We start from the raw sequence: 19,962 nt of genomic DNA, 5'->3' as shown, positions 1-19,962 counted from the left end.
CCTGGGGAATTCTACCAAACTTTCAGAGAAGATTTAATACCTATCCTTTTCAAGCTATTCCAAAAAATTAGGGAGGATGGAACACTTCCTAACACATTTTATGAGGCCAACATCACGCTGATACCAAAGCCTGACAAGGACACCACGAAAAAAGAGAACTACAGGCCAATATCACTGATGAATATAGATGCAAAAATTCTAAACAAAATTTTGGCAACCAGAATTCAGCAATTCATCAAAAGGATCGTACATCATGATCAGGTGGGATTCATACCAGGGACACAGGGATGGTTCAACATCCGCGAGTCAATCAACGTGATACACCACATCAACAAACTGAGGAATAAAAACCACATGATCATCTCAATAGATGCAGAAAAAGCATTTGACAAGCTCCAACAGCCATTTATGATAAAAACTCTGAGCAAAATGGGCATAGAAGGGAACTACCTCAACAAAATAAAGACCATATACGACAAACCCACGGCCAACATCATACTCAATGGGCAAAAACTGAGCGCCATCCCCCTGAAAACAGGAACAAGACAAGGATGCCCTCTATCACCACTCTTATTTAACATAGTACTGGAGGTCCTGGCCAGAGCAATCAGGCAAGAAAAAGGAATAAAAGGAATCCAAATAGGGAGGGAAGAAGTGAAAATCTTGCTGTTTACAGATGACGTGATCTTATATATAGAAAACCCCAAAGAATCCATTGGAAAACTCTTAGAAGTAATCAACAACTACAGCAAAGTTGCAGGGTATAAAATCAATTTGCATAAATCAGTAGCATTTCTATATTCTAATAACGAACTAACAGAAAAAGAACTCAAGAACACAATACCATTCACAATTGCAACAAAAAGAATAAAATACCTCTGGGTAAATTTAACTAAGAAGTGAAGGACCTATACAATGAAAATTACAAGGCCTTTCTGAGAGAATTGGATGACAACATAAGGAGATGGAAAGACATTCCATGTACATGGATTGGAAGAATAAACATAGTTAAAATGTCCGTTCCACCTAAAGCAATCTACAGATTCAACGCTATCCCAATCAGAATCCCAATGACATTCTTTACAGAATTACAACAAAGAATCCTAAAATTTATATGGGGCAACAAAAGACCCTGAATTGCTAAAGCAATCCTGAGAAAAAAGAACAAAGCTGGAGGCATCACAATCCCTGACTTCAAAACATACTACAAAGCTACAGTAATCAGAACAGCATGGTACTGGTACAAAAACAGGTGCACAGATCAATGGAACAGAATTGAAAGCCCAGAAATAAAACCACACATCTATGGACAGCTTATCTTCGATAAAGGAGCTGAGAGCATACAATGGAGAAAAGAAAGTCTTTTCAATAAATGATGCTGGGAAAACTGGAAAGCCATATGTAAAAGAATGAAAATTGACCATTCTTTTTCACCGTTCACCAAAATAAACTCAAAATGGATCAAAGACCTAAAGGTGAGACCTGAAACCATAAGGCTTCTAGAAGAAAGTTTAGGCAGTACACTCTTTGACATCAGTATTAAAAGGATCTTTTCAGACAGCATGTCTTCTCATAGAAGGGAAACAACAGAAAGAATAAACAAATGGGACTTCATCAGATTAAAGAGCTTCTTCAAGGCAAATGAAAACAGGATTGAAACAAAAAAACAACCCACTAACTGGGAAAAAATATTTGCAAGTCATATATCTGACAAAGATTTAATATCCATAATATATAAAGAACTCTCACAACTCAACAACAAAAAATCAAACAACCCGATCAAAAATTGGGCTGGAGACATGAACAGACATTTCTTCAAAGAGGATATATGGATGGCCAATAGGCACATGAAAAGATGCTCATCATCGCGGATCATCAGGGAAATGCAAATCAAAACTACACTAAGATATCACCTTACACCCGTTAGAATGACAAAAATATCTGAAATTAATAGTAACAAATGTTGGAGAGGTTGTGGAGAAAAAGGAACCCTCATACACTGCTGGTGGGAATGCAAAGTGGTGCAGCTACTATGGAAAACAGTATGGAGATTCCTCAAAAAATTAAAAATAGAACTACCATACGATCCAACCATTCCACTACTGGGTATTTATCCAAAGAGCTTGAAATCAGCAATTCCAAAAGTCCTATGCACCCCAATGTTTATTGTAGCATTATTTACAATAGCCAAGACATGGAAGCAACCTAAGTGCCCATCAACAGGTGAATGGGTAAAGAAGATGTGGTATATATACACAATGGAATACTACTCAGCTGCAAAACAGAACAAAATCATTCCATTTGCAATAACATGGATGGACCTTCAGGGAATTATGTTAAGTGAAATAAGCCAGTTAGAGAAGGATAATCTCTGTATAACTCCACTCATATGAGGAATTTAAAAATATGGACAAAGAGAACAGATTAGTGGCTACCAGGGCAAAGGTGGGGTGGGGGGTGGGCAGAAAGGGTGAAGTGGTGCACCTACAACACGAATGACAAACATTAATGTACAAGTGAAATTTCACAAGATTGTAACCTATCATTAACTCAATAAAAAAAATAAAAAAATAAAAAACAACCTTTCTGGTTGCGGAGAGACTGCCCCTCCTGGGGTAGCAAAGAAAAAAAAATTAAAAGCTTTAAAACATTTGTTCATACAGGAAACCAGTTTTACTGCGAAACCATGTTCGGGTATCTATTCAAAGTAACAATGGAAACAGTCAAGGGGAAACAGAGTTAAAATAGTACAAAAAACCTTTTTATAATCTTTTTATCAAGAGCAGATTTGAAGTTTAGGAAAATTATCTTTTTAAGAAAGAGGAGACCAAGTTGTAATTTTGTACCAGTTTACTTTTGACATATAAATTTATTTAATTAATTGGATTTACTTTAATCTTAGCCAACTTGACCATACATAAAACTCTTTAGGGCTTTACTTTTGCAAACCTTTGGTTATTTTTTTTATATTCAGAATTTGTCCCAGTACTTTAGCACAAATTTATCTTTCTCAACTCAAGAAACGGAAACATTTCCATTCTTTATACCTTTTTATTGAAAACATGTATTTTACTTTCCTTGTATACAGACCTTTTAGAAATACATGTTTTCTCATAGAAAATTCCTCAGCATACATATAACATGTTTATCAGTAAACCTAAGCACTTTTCAGTCTCTTTGATATAAGACACCAAAGGCAGACAAATATATGGTTAGTAGTTAACCTATAATATTTTACCTTATGTGGAAATGACCTAGATACCCAATAAACTGTTATTATTTAACTTACTGAGTAAAGCTATAAACTTTAAGTTTCCAAAAAGATTTTGGAAGCTGTTTCCTAAGTATGCAGACTATAAAACATAATTATTGTACTTAAAACTCTTACCCAGTTTTAACAATCACTCTTTAAAACTTCACGTGACATTACAGCAGTTAACTATCATCCTCAGTTGTTTTAAGTACATACATCATAATACATATAATTGTTAAAAAGTTTTTCCAAAAGCTTTTATCCTTTTACATTTATTTAGTTTACCTGTTCTTAATAATTATATTTAGATCATCTACAAAAACCTCATGAGACATTAAACAAAATTAGCTATTACACTGAGTTATTAGTTTTGCTGATAAATTTTGTAGCAGAGATGACACGATAACAGTAAACCCAGGTTGTGTGTCTGCATCATAGCCAATGCGGATAAATCTGACATGTTTATTTTAAATCAAACCAGCAAACTTAAACAGGCTTTTATTCATCAAAGATCATTTTATATCATGTTAAATAACTTTGTGTCTTAGAAGTTTTTGCATATTCATTAAAGACTGCATTCCATTGTGAGAGATTCTGAATCCTCTTCTGAAACAGATTTCCAGAATGGCCATTACAATCCAAATTATCTCAAAAGTTTACTTATTTTTACTTGTTCAATTTTAGATCATGAATTTTGGGGGAGTTGAAACGAAGCTCAGCTTGCTGGGAAGCTCAGCAAGAGAGGAGACAAAAGCAGCAGATTTGGCTTTGTCTGCTGGCATGTTTAATTAATTATTTCCTCTTAAAAAGAAATTTTATTTTATTTTATTTAGAAGCCTCAAAAGATTAAAACAGGCTTCTTGTTGTTGTAGCTGGCTTTCCAATTGCATATGTAAATACACCAGTTTGGGTAAACTGAAACTGCCCCATTTAAGTATATCAATTTTTATAAACTTTTATCTTAATTTTACCAACTCTTATATTTTTAATTATAACTTATATTAGAATTCCATTAACAAGTTTTGGTATTACAATATCGTGTAGGGGAAGCACTTCCAGTTAGACATAACATTGATTCTCAAAGCAAACATCCAGGCAAAGTTGGCATAGCCTCTTCATATAATATTAGCTTAAACACTTGAATTTTTATAGTCTTATTAACCTTAATAGCCTAACTGTTGCCCCAAATAATTGCTGGTCTGGTGTCTTATTCTGATTTTTGCCTCCTGATCTTTTAAATTTTTTCAAACTGGGGTGAATAGAACAGGTTTTTCTGATGTCCTTTAATGCTGGGGAGCTGATGGTGGGGGGTCCCTTTAGCCCATCCAACCTTAGGCAGTGTTTTATTAAAACCTGTTTTAACTTTCTTTATATCTGTTTCATTTATCCCATTTTTCTTTTAATAACTAGCTAAAGATTTTTGTCCCATTGGGATGAGTCCTGTGACTCTTCTTTTTCTAATTTCTTTTTGTTAACTTAATGTTTTTATTAGCATCTGTAAGACCATGAGAAGAAGCTGAGACCCCAAGTTTGATTAAGTTCTTAAGACTAGTCATTGTAGTTTCCTCTTAATTTGGTCTTTTCATGGGTACCAATAAAACAGTTGTTTATCATAAGAGCTCTCTAAAAAGTTTCTCAACTTAAGGATCCACTGTTTGGCCATTTTTTTCCTCTGGAGTCTAAAGAATATTGTGGCCATGTGGTGTTACAAAAGAAAATCATCCCTCTTTAGACATTGGCTTATAACTATAGGTCAACCAGTCAGCCAAAGTTTTTCCCAAGGGGATCTTAGGTGGAATAGATTCGGCACCTTCCATGTTAACACTTTTAAAAGGAAAGACAAACAGCCAAACAACAACAAATACCAAACAAGTGCGCTTTCCCAAAAACCCTTAGCCACAAATGGAAGCCAAAACAAAGACCAAAACCAAAACCAAAAGCCAAAGTGCTTCCAGTCCCAGCTTAGTCCATGTCCTACACTCGGGGGGCACCCAACAACTGAAGATCTGTTATGCAGATCTTCCCAAATGAGCAAGGACAAGGGACCTCTGTGTGCACACCTGGGGACTTACCAAAATCTGGCCAGGACGTTGTGGCAACTTCAAAACAAACGGAGACCAGAGGGCTGCCAGGTACCTGTTATATTTAGCCCATCTTGTTGGAAAAGGTTAACTAACACAGAGACAAAGATGAAAACTACCAGCTACTTACGAGACATCTTCCTAAGTCCTGAACGTAGTTTCCTCCACCACCAAAGCAAAAGTGCCCTGGGCCAATGCCATCTGGCTATCAGCCAGTATCCTGGGGCTGTCCCTGAGACAAGGGGCTCAGGCAGCTGCAGGACAGCTTCCAAGAGAGGCCTTCAGCCAGAGGCCGTTGTGCCACAGGCGAGACGTCCACCTGGGACGTTGTCCAATCTGGGTCGCCAAATTGATATTGAACCTGAAGTGAGTTTGCTAACCCATTGTGCAGCAAGCCAATTTCTGACACTGGGGGTAATAGAAGAAAGTAGGAATTTTATTATCGCACAGCGCTGAGCAAGGAGAGAGGGCAGCTAATGTTGAAATTCCGAACTCCCCGAAAAGCTAAAAGGAAGGGTTTTTATTTGGGGTTTTAGGTAGAGGAGGGGGAGCATATGGCCTTCTTGTCAGAGTGTTCCCACCAGCCTGTCTTTGGCCTTGAGACTACTTGCAGAGAGGAGGGAGCCCATGACCTTGCTAGTCAGCAGCTTTTCCACCAGCCTGTATCTCTTTGCAGGGAGGAGATAATGCAGGTGCTTGTCCTTGGTAGTGTCTGTCTCCATGTAGGATAGTGGATTCTGGAGCCAGCAAGCCAGGAAGTAAGCAGGCAAAGAGTGTTTTGGTTTTAACCCCATATATGCTGGGTTTAATGTGGGGAAACTGATATCAGAGTTGGTATCAATACGTCTCCCTAAAACCTGTAACCCCAGTCTAACCCCCCCAAAATCAGAGAAATCCCAGTCTACAGAGCACCTGGCCAGCTCTTCTCAAAGCTGCCAGTCATCAAAACCAGGTGATTCTGAGACATTGCCACAGTCTCGAGGAGACTAAGAGACATGAGGACAGATGATCTGTGGTCTCCAGGATGGGGTCCTGGAACAGAGGAAGGGTATTAGATGCGACGAAGGAAATCTGAGTAAAGCATGGACTTTAGTTAATAATACTGTGGCAACACTTGTTAATTGTAACAAACGTACTGTAAGATGTAAATAAGAGGGGAAACTGGGTGTGGGGTATATGGGAATCTCTTTAATAGCTTCACGATTCTTCTGTAAATCTATGACTATTCTAAAACATAATTTGTTTGTTTATTTTGGTAAGATTAGCCCTGAGCTAACATCTGCCACCAATCCTCCTCCTTTTGCTGAGGAAGACTGGCCCTGAGCTAACATCTGTGCCCATCTTCCTCTACTTAGTATGTGGGACGCCTGCCACAGCATGGCTTGCCAAGCTGCGCATAGGTTCACACCTGGGATCTGAACTGGTGAACCCTGGGCCACGGAAGCGGAATGTGAGAACTTAACCGCTGTGCCACTGGGCTGGCCCCCATAAAATTTATTTGTAAAAATCCGTCTCCCATTTCAGTATGAAGAGAAACTGATTCTCCATCTTGCCACAGTTTAGATACATCTGCTATTTCTGGGTCGTTGGTCAGCTTGACCTCTTGAAGGGCAGCCAGAACAGGCACTGAAAGAAGATCCCCTTAGTTTTATTGTATGTAATAAAAGTCTTTTACTATACATAATAAAACCACAGACAGCTGCCTTTTAGGATGTGTGAAAAATCCTTGGGTTCCAAATAGTCTTAGAGAAACTGCTTTCCTTGGGGCCAATTTAGTTCATCACCAATTTGGTCTCTTTGTGTGTTTGCATGGACTAAGTTAAAAGTAGCATTTCTTCTAAGAAACTTTATGCCTCACCTTGGAACAAGAATGAAAACATGGCTTTTGCCAATGTAGAAGTAAATTTTAGCAGTTGATGAAAACATTTACTGTAAGAAAATTAGAGTATACGAAAACATCATGGGTTACATCAGAGCCTTAGTCACCATCCCGGGAGGAGAATAAAAATCCGCTCAAAAGGTTTACCTAGTGGGGGAGAGGTGTGGGCAGGGTTAAAGGAATCCACAAAGAATGGGGAGAGACTCGCACCAGCAGGAAGCCTTTACCACCCTCAGGCCTGAAGAGGAGGAGAGGGTCTTATGGGCTTCAGGGAGGAGGGGCCTTTAGGTGTGCAGCCTCCGCCAGGACTGTGGCACTGAAGCAGAGGGCGAGAGACCCTGACCTCTCTCCCCTCCTCCCTGCTGCCCTGCTGTCTCCACATTTGGCCAAATCCAGCTGGAAGCCCAAGGGCAAAGCAGCCCCAGTGAGGACCACCCTAGGACTCAGCCTCCTGGGGCACCCGGCAGCCCAGAGCAGCCAAAGGATGGATGTGGGGCACCTGTGGAGAGCAACAGACCATTGGAAACAGTGCATGCGTCAGACTTCATGACAGGCAGGAAGACGCGTTTCCCAGCTCTGTCTTTACTAAACATGGTCCTGAAGTAGTAGGAGCACTTTTTCTCCCACCTGCTCTCCAATGCCCAGACTTCACTCTCTAGTCTATTCTCCACAAAAGGAACCAGGAATTCTTGTAGGGTATCTGATTTCATGTCTGTAGCAGTGAAAAATCCAGATGAATCTGGAAAATTCAGTGGCCCGAAAGCAAGGTGCTGTGTTGAAGGCACAACCTAAAGGGATATCCACTGGCCACACGTGATGATTTAGGCCTCGAATATAACTGTGGCTACGGTGAACAGGAACAAGGTTTGTCCTGAAAAGCGATAGATTCATAACCATAGGAAAGAAAAGTTAATAAAAAGAACACAGACAGGTAGTTGTAACACAAAAGAAGGATAAATATAATGAAAAGGTTTTAAGGATTTTATGGGTTTTAATAGGTAGGTGACATTAAAATGTGTGGCGTTCTGCTTCTAGTAATTCTATTTATAAAGAATGAATGCGTACTTGCTTCTCTGTTGTATGTAAGAAGGAATAAACAGGAAGAACTGTAGACCAGCCAAGGCGTCCAAGGACAAGCAGGTCCTGTCATCTCAGAGAGGAAGGATTAACCAGCTTGTGGTCACCTACAAACAGGAGGGCACCGTGTCCCACAGTGCCCGAAGGAAGAGAACCCAGCACATGGACTCGGCCCTTCTGCCAGGAGATGAGCCCTCTCTGTGGTCCTGCTCACTATGATAACATAGTGATGAGAAACACGTGTTTTTAGTAACTTGTACAGACTGCAGGCGGCGATGCGTCCTCAGGATTGGACTCTGGACTGTGTGCTACAGGCCAAGGAATATTTTAAGAAGTACTTTTGGGGCAAGTCTTAGCTTCTTGTGGGGGCCGTAACGAGTTTACCACAATCTTGGTGTGAAACAACAGAGATTTGTACTTGACGGTTCTGTGGGCCAGAAGTCTGACCTCCAGGACTCAGCAGGGTCCTGCTACCTCCAAAGGGACTAGGGAAGCTTCCAATATCCACTTCCGCGACTCCTGTGGTCCGCAGCTAGGGCCGCATCCTCCCAGCCTCTGCCTCTGTGCTCACGTTGCCGCCTCCTCCTCTTCTTGTCCAATCCCTCTCGTGTTTCTTACAAGAACAGTTGTCAATGTTTGCAGAGCGCACCAGTAATCCAGGAAGATCTCTTCCTCTCAAGATCCTTAACTTATTACATCTCTGAAAACACCCTTTTCCAGATAAGGTCACATTCACAGGTTCCAGGAGTTAGGGCACTATTCAACCCACTACAAGACCGAGTATGACTAGAGTTGGTAAGAAAAAACAAAACAAAACAAACCCAGAAACCCAGAAAACCTATGTGGAAGATTTAGAATTATACAGTCTTATTGAATAGCAACTCATTTCCCCACTATTCAATGGGTATAAAGTTTTAGTTACACAAGACGACTAAGTTCTAGAGATTGGCCATACAATATTGTGCCGATAGTTAACAATACTGGGGTGTACACTTAAAAATTTGCTAAGAGGATAGATTCTATGTTAAACATTCTTACCACAATAAAAATAGTCAATGAAATTTAATTATAAAAAGGAAATCCAGGTTGATGACTTGCAGCTCCAGTTGGAATGCCCTTTGGAGAAGAAATTGGGTCTGGAGCTGGTGTCTCAGCTTCCTGAACAGCAGGTGCCCTGAGAGGAACTCCTCGTCTCTGGGATCTGGTAAGATCACTGCAGTACCAGGGAGGAATCCAAAGATTACTTCTTAACCACCTGGAAAACATCAAAATAAGTATATCAACTACCCTGGGAACATATGAAAATAGTAACAGAAGTAATAAAGAAATGAAGTAATTCCATGGTGTTGACAGCTTAGAAAAAGTTCTGAGTATAAACGAGGAAATATGTTTTGTGGTCATTATATGTATGTTTCGTTTTTCTGATGCATCAGGTGTTTGAAATAACTATTGAAACAAATACGCTTGCTAAATTGGCCAGCATTTAAAATGTCTTTAGACATATAACTAATCAAATTTGTAATCAATGTATAAATTCTCAATTCTAAATTTTATCATATAAACATATTAATTTATTAAATTGAGCATTAAACAAATAGTAACAAATATTCCACTTTGCATACTCAGGCCTCTCGGACTTTAAAGAATGCATTAATTGTTTCAATCAATATTTGAGACACTTTTCAAAGGGAGGCCTCCTCCATTTTCTCCCTCCTCCAGTTTCTCCCTCCTCCAGTTTCTCCCTCCTCCAGTTTCTCCCTCCCCCATTTTCCCCCTCCCCCATTTTCCCCCTCCCCCATTTTCCCCCTCCCCCTCTCCTTTGAGGCCTCATTCAGCTGATGGAGGGCGCCCAACCCTCCTCCTCAGCCTCTTTCTGAAAGGAGGTAGGACCGTCAGCCCTTCGAGCTGGAGCTCAGTTGGGTCCTCCTTCTCTGACATGGGGTCTCCCCAAGCAATCCACATCGGATTTACAGTTAATTCAAATCTCACATCAATTTATTCTTATTAAATCAGATGTTCAGTCATATTCAAGGCACACTACTATTATTTTAATAGGGAATTGATTCTTATGGAATAGATATTTCACTGCAATACCTCATTCTCTGTTCCCATTTCTTCAACAAAATTTGATTATGATGTAGCATAGGAATAAATATCTTTTCCCAGGAATATAGTGTTTGCTTTTATATATGACAAATTTATTGAGTTTTTTTCTCTAAGAACTAATTCTAAATTCTCTACTCAGTTACTTTTGATGTAATGACTACATCTGTATTTTTACTTTACTTTCTGACATTCTCAACAATGGTTTTGAAATACAGTCAGCTTCAGTCATTGAATGGATACAAACGATGCTCCCTCCGGAAATGGGTACCCATAAAATGGCCAAACGGACAACTGGTAGGTATATTTGCTTTCTCCTCCTCACTCAGCAAGTTGATTCAGAATCCACTGAGAACAACTTTAAATAAAAGTTGGGCTCACTTTTATATTTGTAGTTTTATTGCTGGGAGAAGGATAAGAAAAGAATCCATATGGTGTTTGCAACAAAGGAAAATTTAGCGTAGAAATGTACAACTCTTTCCAAATTGGGCAGAAACTGGTGTCATCCTCACCAAGAGGAACATGAGAGGTTGCCTGGAGATCATTGGGGGAAAGAGGTCAAGGCCTGAAGTCCAGCTGTGCTCTGGAATTGCATCACCTCATCTTCTTATTTAATGGTCTAGAAATATGAACATTTTCTCTTTGCCTTTTGACATTTCTGGGTGCTGTCTTCTCATTTTATAAATAGAAAAAGTGATGCATTAAGAGATAAGATTAAACAATTCCTTGGAAAGAGAGCCAGCTCATTCCTTACTTCAGTCTACGTTCATTAAGCATGTTTCACCAGCCAGGCACGTGGCTGGGCACTGGGGTTTCAGAAATCGAGAACCCAGGGATAGGCCGAAAGTCTGGTGCACTGCAGCAGCGTGTCTGGGCCTGGGGACAATGGTTCTGTCTGTATGCGGATCCCTTCAGGCCCTGTCCCTCGTGCTGCCTTTCCACCCTGTGAATGATTAGCATACAGACCATTGCAGGACTCGGTTCAGCAAGTGGGGTGAGACTTTAACTTTCCAGGGATAGAGGAGGCTGCCAGACAAGAACAAGAAGACAGTCCCAGAGAGTTAGTGAAAGCAAAGAGGGAAGGACTCCGTGGATGTCTGAAAGGTGTGTTGGACAGTCTTAGTGGCATATGGGATCAACTCTACCCAGGATTAAAAAGGACCATGCCCAACATCACTGTGGAGGTCAGCATATACTTTTGTTGGTGACATGCAGCCCAACAAAGTGGCCCCCTTACTTCCCCATGTGAACTTTCCCCGTATGATGCCAGGACTAAATTTGAATGACACTTCATGTGGCAGGATTTATTTGCTCCCGTACAACTGGACCCAGGTCTCTAAAAATAGAAAGAGTGGGGCAAGGAGCTGGTGGCTAACAGTTAGCTTCCTGTTCTTTGTCTGGTGTTCACTGGCTTCCAATTCCATACCACAACTTTGGAAAACTCTTGAGTTATTTTCTTGGTTGTTAGGGCCACAGTGCACATGTTGCTAATAAAGAATGCATCTCTGGGATCCAACGTGATTGAGTCAATGGACATATTTTCTGCGAAGGTCAAGGGGGGATGGTTGGAAAGGCTGCAGTGCCCTGCCAGAGGATAGCTGGCATAAGGCACAGAGCCAACCCCTCCAAGATGCTGTTCAGTCACACTAATCGGCAGCCATTTGGAACCCTTTTATGAGGGCAGCTTGTGGCACAGAGCCTCCCTCATGCTGAACGGGACAATAAATACTTCATGCTTTCCCTATGTGGCTCTCTAAGCAGCTGCCCAACAGCTACATCCCACACCAGTCATCACATAAGAGAGAAATGTCAGCACTCTCTGGCTGAGAACCTCCATCCCTCCTGTTCTTGTCCTTCTGCTTTCTTGCTTTTTGGGGAATTTCCTTCCTGTTGGACTTCCCATTTATTTATGATATGATGAACAGCAGCACCTTCCCAGCTCTGCACTTCAGTCTCAGTACATGTTTTTCTGCCTCCAATTGCCTTAGACAATGTCCCTTCTTTTCACCCAGGTCTGCAGATCTTCTACTATACCTGCACTCATCCACGCAGAGTGGGGTTGCTCCTGGTCCCTGGCCCTGCAAGGCGGAACAGATGCCACCTTTTAAATGTCAAGGAACATAATAATACAGAAAAAATAGTTCAGCAACATGAAAACAAACATGCCTATGAAGACAATAAGCTGCTGATAGTAGGAAAAAAGAAACTCTTCTTGGAAATTCACTCTGCAGGAAACGTTAAAAAAATCAATTAAAAACTACAGTGGCAGGAGCAACAGAAGCTCCATGTCACGACTCAAAGCAAGAGAAAAAATGCCACATGTGTAATACATATTTCTTAGAACTTTTCACTTGATGAAGACTGTGTGGCATGGCATTTCAACATGGTGTTTCTAGGGTTACCAGTTGGCGTGGATTCGTTCTTAACAGCGAAGTCTTACACCAACATCCCACATGAGACATCTTTGCCATCTCATTCTGGTTGCTAATAGGCTGATATCCACATGATGATTCACATTAGCCCCAGGTATGCCCAGAAGAGAGAGCAAAGACTCTGAGTGACTGGATCTTCTAATATGAAGCACATATTAGACAATGGTTTGTGTTTGCCTTCCATTTAGAACTCAAATTTGCATTGTCAAATTTCCATTTGATTTTGCAAGGTGGGATCTTAATACTTGGCAATACTTATAATTGGTACTTTATTTAAACAAATATATACCTGTTCTCTATAAAACAAAGATACTGAAGAGATCAAACACAATGAAAGCCCAGGTTAACTCAATGTGGGGATCACTGCTTGTTTCACACTATTGATTGCGTCTGTCACTGTCTACGTGTATTTATTCTCCAGACAACTGGTGGAGTAAGATCAAGTAGACTTGAGAGTTGAAATTGGAAATATGATAATTCACATAACAAGGTTCAATTCGATACCTACAGTTCTGGCTTCACTGCACTACCAAATTCCATTATTTAATTTCCACATAGAATTTTCTCTTATCTCATATAGAATTTCAAATGTCAATGTACAAACCTCCCAGTTAAATGTCATTCATGTGAACTTTTTCTCGAAAATACTTTAAAATTGGAAATACCTGAAATAGACGATCAACGTTAGTGTAAGAATCAGAAGCAGCGTGCTCCAAAGAAGCCCAGCAAATTCAAATTTAGTCCACGATGGGAAGCACTTGTCGTTCCCTACGTGTTATGCACATGCAAATATGTATGTGTAAATATATAATACATATTAAAATTCACCCAAACTTTAAGCTACCTGTGTATAGCTACATTAAAAAAGAGAAACTACATCATTGGAAAAGGGGCATAAAATGGCTTCTGAAATATCTATAAGGTATATGGATCTTTAAAAAGTCTGGGGAAGATGCAAGATGCCAAGAAGAAGGAGTGAAGTGCTCTCTAATGCAGACTGTTTTGAGTGTATAATTTATTAATGATGTGTCGATGTATTTCCTGTTCATTGTCACTCGGACCATCCACTAGTTACAAGAAGAGCTTGCCTGAGGAGCAGCAGATTCAGCAAGGCGTGATGAAGCTGTTTGCTGTGCCCTTTAGAGCAGCCTTCTGCGAGGGTATGCCGACAGAAGCTGCGTTGTCCTGGCTTACTCCTCTTTCTAACTATAGGCAAAATGGATAATTTGCTTTTGGTTACTGTTTTTGTACATTTCAAGATATATTTTTTTTTGTAGGATATGATTAACCTGTCAATAAGCCTTCAGATATTTTTATGAGATTGCTTTAAGATTATAGTAGTTGGTGCACATAAAATGATACACTTGAGTCTAAGCTCTTCTCGAGAAGTCTGATTTGATCTGTGGAGCTGGAGCTGTGGAAGGTAAGGAAATTATTTTGCCCTTTCCTTCAGCTGCTTCCACGAGCTCTGATTATTGTCACACATGGCTTCTGCTTCTCTCAATTGTTCTTTCCTGCGGCAATTCCCCCTTAGATCCCAGGTCTTCGAAGAGTTGACCTTCGCTTCATTCAGTAAGTTGAACCTGACCTTGAGCTATTAACCCCTAGAATTTGACCCTTGAATCTGACATTCTTGTTTACGGAATCTATTCACTGTCAGTGTTTTCAAAACCAATGAGGTCAGTGGCCACATGACATAATGGGGAGTGAGAGGGCATGGGAGGAACGAGAAGTTTGCCTAATACAAATTCCTCTTTGGACATAAATGCTCAATATTGCTGAAGATGGGGATTTGGGTCTAAAAAGTAAGGAAGGAAGAGTCCAATAGAAAAATTTGTTCTGAAATAAATCTATGTGAAACCAAACCCAAAGGGTCCTCTGGGCTGGGTGGGAGAAGCTGGGGGTGGGGGAGGGGGTTACAAAACCTCTTCCTTTTAGAAACCTTTTAATTGCAAAGTAAACTTTCTTAAGATTGCTTTTTTTGGAGGATAGAACTAAAAATGTTTTATGAATAGCTGTTAGGATCTGGAATTAACAGTCACCGTGGTTCGACATTCTAGAGACAAGATTCTAAGTGACTAGGAGAGATGCTGATTGTATAGCTCTTTGAAAATACAAAATGTTATAGAAATGCTAAAGAACAGAGAAAATAATTCTACTGATTCTGACTGCAGTTTTGGTTATTATCAAAACTTGATTGATCAATGATGAGGGTTGGTGAGTGGTAAGCGTGGAATCAGAATTTCTGATCCTGGGTTTCCATTTTGACAAGGAGCTGTACTTGGATGTGTTGTTTATAGGGCTAACCCTGTATTTGCTAAGCCTAGCTCTGATGAATTTATAAAAGACTGAGGAGCTAATACATGCCTTCAAAAGTGTTTTAAAAATCTGTGACTTGAGTTTTGTATGCACAATTATGTCAAACGTATCATCTGGGTAAAATTTCCATGTCAAGAATAGTTGTCATACTCCATTTTCTTGAAGGAACATGAGCAACTGCATCATCTAAAAGTCCACCTAGTCATTGACATTTCACTTTTTCAGCAGGAAAATGTGAGAAAGATAAGAAAAACTCTTCCTTTAAGAATATCTGAGTAGGAGAATATAGGTGGTAGATATTTAAGTACTCACTGTAAAGTTCCTTCAACTTTGCTGTGTCTGAAAATATTTGTAATAAGATGCTGGCAAAAATCTATCCTCTCTTAAGGCTTTGCAAACAATTAGTGACCTTCGACACGAAGGCTCTTCCTAGCAGCGGGCCAGTCTGAGAGCAGCAGGACACCCCAGAGCTGGAAGAGACTCAGCAACTGTGCCCTCAGACCTCTTCCCAGCCCAGCACCTTCCCCGTCCACATCCCTGACAGCAGGCCCCTGCTTCTTCTGCACTATTTCTGAGCATGGCTTTATGATGGAGTCTGCCCCCTTGCTGGGTATCTATAAAAACTGAAAGTTGGTTCTCACCATCAAGTTGAAAACTTCCTCCTTAGTTCTGAATTTATTTCATACTTTAGGGCAGGGCCTCTCAACTTTGATACTATAGACATTTGGGGCAGAATAATTCTTAGTCGTGGGGGACTGACCTGTGCATTTTGGAATGTTTAGCAGCATCCTCAGTCTCTACCCACTAGATGCAAGTAGTACCCCCTAATTGTCACAACCAAAAATGTCTCCAGATATTGCCAGATGTCCCCTGGGAGGCAGAAGCACCCCTGGCTGAGACCCACTGCTCTAGAGCAATTCTTAGAACTTTCTCTTTTTGGTGAAATGCTGTCGAATAGTTGGTGTATAATTAATATTCTAATATAAAGCAGGAGTTTTACTTTTATTTGTATTAAATTCCATCTTGTTGATTCAGATACATCACTCAGCCCACTGATGTCTTGGAATTGTGATTTGCTTGTATCCTATAAGCTCTCTCCTCCTGAAGCTTCTTCCTTGGCAGGACATTCAGACAGGCTGGCTTGGCTGGCATGGCTTCTGTGTCAGTCAGGGTCCCAGATGGTCACTCACTGGGAACCGAGCAGTTTAATACAGGAATTGCTCTCAAAGATATAGGCTGGATTTCAGAAATCAGTGAGGCACTTTTTACAATAACCAAAAGGTAGAAGCAACCCAAGTGTCCATCGATGGTTGAAGGGATAAACAAAATGTGGTACACACACATGACGGAATATTATTCAGCCTTAAAAAGGAAGCAAATTCTGCCACATGCTACAACATGGATGAACCTTGGGGACTTTATGCTAAGTGAGATAACTCAGTCAAAAAGGACAAATGTTGTATGATTATACTTATACAAGGTCACTAGAGTAGCCAGATTCATAGAGACAGAAAGTGGAATGGTGGTTCCCAGGGGCTGGAGGCAGGAAAGAATGTGGAGTTGTTTTTGATGGTTATAGTTTTGGTTTTGTAAGATGAAAAGAGTTCTGGAGATAGATGGTGGCAATGGTTGCACAACAATTTGAAGGTACTTAATGCCACTGAACTGTGCATTTATAAAGAGTTAAGATGGTAGACTTTATGTTATGTGTATTTTACCACAATTAAAAGAAAAAGAAATCAACAAGGAATAGTGTGGTAACGGAAAGCTATCAATAGCCATTGAGGAGCAAGGAGAGAATTTTCCAGAACTTGGGAGGGTAGCTCTATGGGGAAGGCTGTCTGACAGAAGCTGTGGCCTTCAGTAGAGGGACACCACAGAGGGACATATGTGGAGAACAAATACATCAAGCTCACTCTTCTTCCTTCTTCTGATTTCTGCTCTCACCTCCAAATGGCAGAACTGAGCTGGAGCTGGTGGGCTGGGGAGCTCGCTCATGCCATCCATTCAGATCAGCTGCCTGGGGCTCACATCAGCGTGAAGGTCGGGCAGGGATTCTAGGAGCAGGCACAATAGAGGACATCCAGCTCAGATCCCATGGGCACACGCTAGTGGGAAAGGTGGCTTCAGAGGGCCAGAGGACAACACTGGAGACTTTTCAAGAAGAATCAGAATCAGAAAAGAGTGGAACAACTGATTATCCATGTAGAGATATCATGAGTTGACTATGGGGTCCTAAGAACATGCCCACGACAGAACAGAGCCCTGTTCACACACCCACATAAGTGGATGGCTGGTGACAGTGGCAAGCAACAAGTAGGAGGCAGTGAGCAGGAGTGCAGTTTTTTGGGTTTTTTTAATAGAGTCTGCAGGAAATGTCAATGACTAGATAAACTTTGAAATAATGCAGTTGCTCATGTTTCTTAAAGGAAATGGAGCGTGTTTTTAATTTGCATGAAATCCAACTCCTCTGTTTTTTCTTTCATGGTTCATGCTTTTAGTGTTGTAACTAAAAAGTCATTGCCAAGCCCAGATTTTCTCCCTAGTTTATTTTATAATTTTATAAATTTTAAATTTATAAATATAAATTTTATCATATAAAATATAGATTTTATAGTTTTATATAATTTTGCATTTTTATTTAGGTCTATGATCCATTTTGAGTTAATTTTTGTCAAAGATGTCAGGTCTGTGTCTAGATTCCTTTTCTTTTTTGGTCTGTGGGTGTCCAATTGTTCCGGCACCATCTGTTGAAAAGACTGTCCTTTCCCCATTGTATTGCTTTTGCTCCTTTGTCAAAGATCAGTTGACCATTATTTGTCACTAAGCCTATTTCCTGGCACTCCAGTCCAGTCTGTTGGTCTGTTCGTCTATTTCACCAATACCAAACTGTCTTAGTCACTCTAGCTTTACAGTAAGTCTTGAAGTCAAGTAGTGTTGGTCGTCAGTGAAGTTTTTACATTAGTTCTTTGTGGCTATCATTCCATTCTTTAAAAAATCTGAGTTTATCACAAGGTGCTTGTTGTAGCCTCTTTCTTCTTACTTTATCTTTCTCCTATTATTCCATAGCTAAATTCTTTGCAGATATATTGTTGAAATTTAAATTTGGGGGCCCTCCCCCATCTTTGCTACTCTGTTGTTTCCTCATTTTGAGTGAGGCGGGCTAAGGCATTGTCAGAAGGGACATGTCAGAATACGGCTGTAGTGAATAAATTTTGGACTGCCTCAAATAATTTCCTATATTTGCAAAGGGCCAGCTTGAATGTGGCAGTTTAGCAAACATAGGTGTAAATCAGAACATTTCTGCTGATGAGCTACAATATATATTTCCTACTTGATAAGTTGTAATTTTATAATATGTAATACTATTATTATTTAAATGACATCATACATATTCATAAAATGCTTTTGCATATCTAATATTAATACAGACAAAAATCAATGATGCATTAAAATTTTAAAGGAATGGGATATGAACATAATTTCTGGGGCAATGACAAAACTGAACTGATAAAACATTCCAAAGATGGCATCACTTAATTGATATATTCCATATTACTCAAAATAAGTCCCACAGTATTTGAGACACAGATGCAGATGCTAAGATTTGCATTTTAATGTTTCTTAAAGACTCAAGCACACACAGCTAGAGGTGGCAGGAAAAGACTTGCATCTGAGCTATGATTTATCAAATCATCTGCAGGCCTCTACTGTTAATAATTGCTTTGAATATGGCTCTTTTCTCTGAAGTTGGCTTTTTAATCAGCATTTGTACAGCTGCATCATCGGAGCAATTTGTTTATTGCTCTTTCAAGCTGGAAAATGACAGGCCCTCTCTCTTTTTATTTTACTTTTTAGAGTCAGTGTTGTGTTTGTAGTGTCAAGATTTACATTTTAAAGAGACAGGCAGGGAAAGGAGAGAAAATGAAAACCCTCTTTCAGAGACCTCTCATTCTCTTCGCCATGAATTTCACAGTGAAAAGAAGGTCGCCCTGCTCTTCCTTTTTGCTTCCAGAAGCTTTCAAGGTATGATTTTAATAGTGCCCTGTTTTTCTTATTTTCTTTTCTTTTCCTTTTTTTTCACATGAAAGTATCTGACAGTGGGGTTAATTATTTCACTCTGTCAAGTAAGCGTTCGGAAGCCATGCCTGCTTAGGACGTCGTGGTGTACCTTAACAGAGAAGTGAGTGGTGTTTCAGTCCATTGGGGTGACTGGGTGAGCTGTAGAGCTTGTGCAGTTAATGATGGTGTTGCTTCTAAGGGACACCATTTATCCCACTGACAGCACAAATTTCCATCTTTATAACAAGAGTTTTCCAGCTGGTGGAGATAATGCCTTATGCTAACAAAATTAATATATTATGAAAAATTTCCGATAGACGGAGTAAAGTGTCTCATGGAAGGGGCACTTCTTTTCTAATTTGCACAACTCAGGGTATGATTCTGTTGATCAAGGTGAGGCTGACTGGAGGCAGAAAACTTTTGGAAAAGAAAGTTCTTGGGTTCAATTTTTGATCTGTTAAAATTGTGCAGTAGCAAAGCCAAGAAGGCAATTGAATATATTTAACTTAAAAGAGGGATTTAGGTTAGACATGAAGACATAGGAAGAAACACCACCCAAACAATGGTGATGATGTGGTAGCTTAAAACCACCCACGGATAGAGGGTGGAGTCACAGGAGAAGTCCCAGCGTCAGAGGAAATCCGCAGTTTAACATGGAGGAGAGGAAGAATCAGACTAGGAGGGGGCAAGAAGGGAGTCAAGAAGAAAGATGCAGCCAGGTGAATCTCAGGAAAGCCAGGCGAAGAGAGAGTTTCA

The 19,962-nt window shown here is 40.1% G+C and overlaps 1 long non-coding RNA gene across 2 annotated transcripts in view; it reads right to left on the bottom strand.

Moving 5' to 3' along the window:
• Positions 1–19,962, bottom strand: part of LOC139045482 (uncharacterized) — a 50,725-nt gene that overhangs the window by 5,882 nt on the left and 24,881 nt on the right. Inside the window, exons 4-5 of one of the 2 annotated variants that reach the window (XR_011503813.1) lie at positions 12,428–12,471; positions 9,329–9,545 (exon numbers count right to left, since the gene is read on the bottom strand). This is a non-coding gene — a long non-coding RNA (uncharacterized lncRNA). The remainder of the gene's footprint in view (positions 1–9,328; positions 9,546–12,427; positions 12,472–19,962) is intronic. The other variant, XR_011503814.1, reaches the window with a different exon arrangement.

This window comes from Equus asinus, chromosome 6 (assembly GCF_041296235.1).
Source record: "Equus asinus isolate D_3611 breed Donkey chromosome 6, EquAss-T2T_v2, whole genome shotgun sequence".
Taxonomy (NCBI): domain Eukaryota; kingdom Metazoa; phylum Chordata; class Mammalia; order Perissodactyla; family Equidae; genus Equus; species Equus asinus.
The sequence above is the reverse complement of the archived record's forward strand: the minus strand, read 5'-3'. Positions and strand labels throughout refer to the sequence as shown.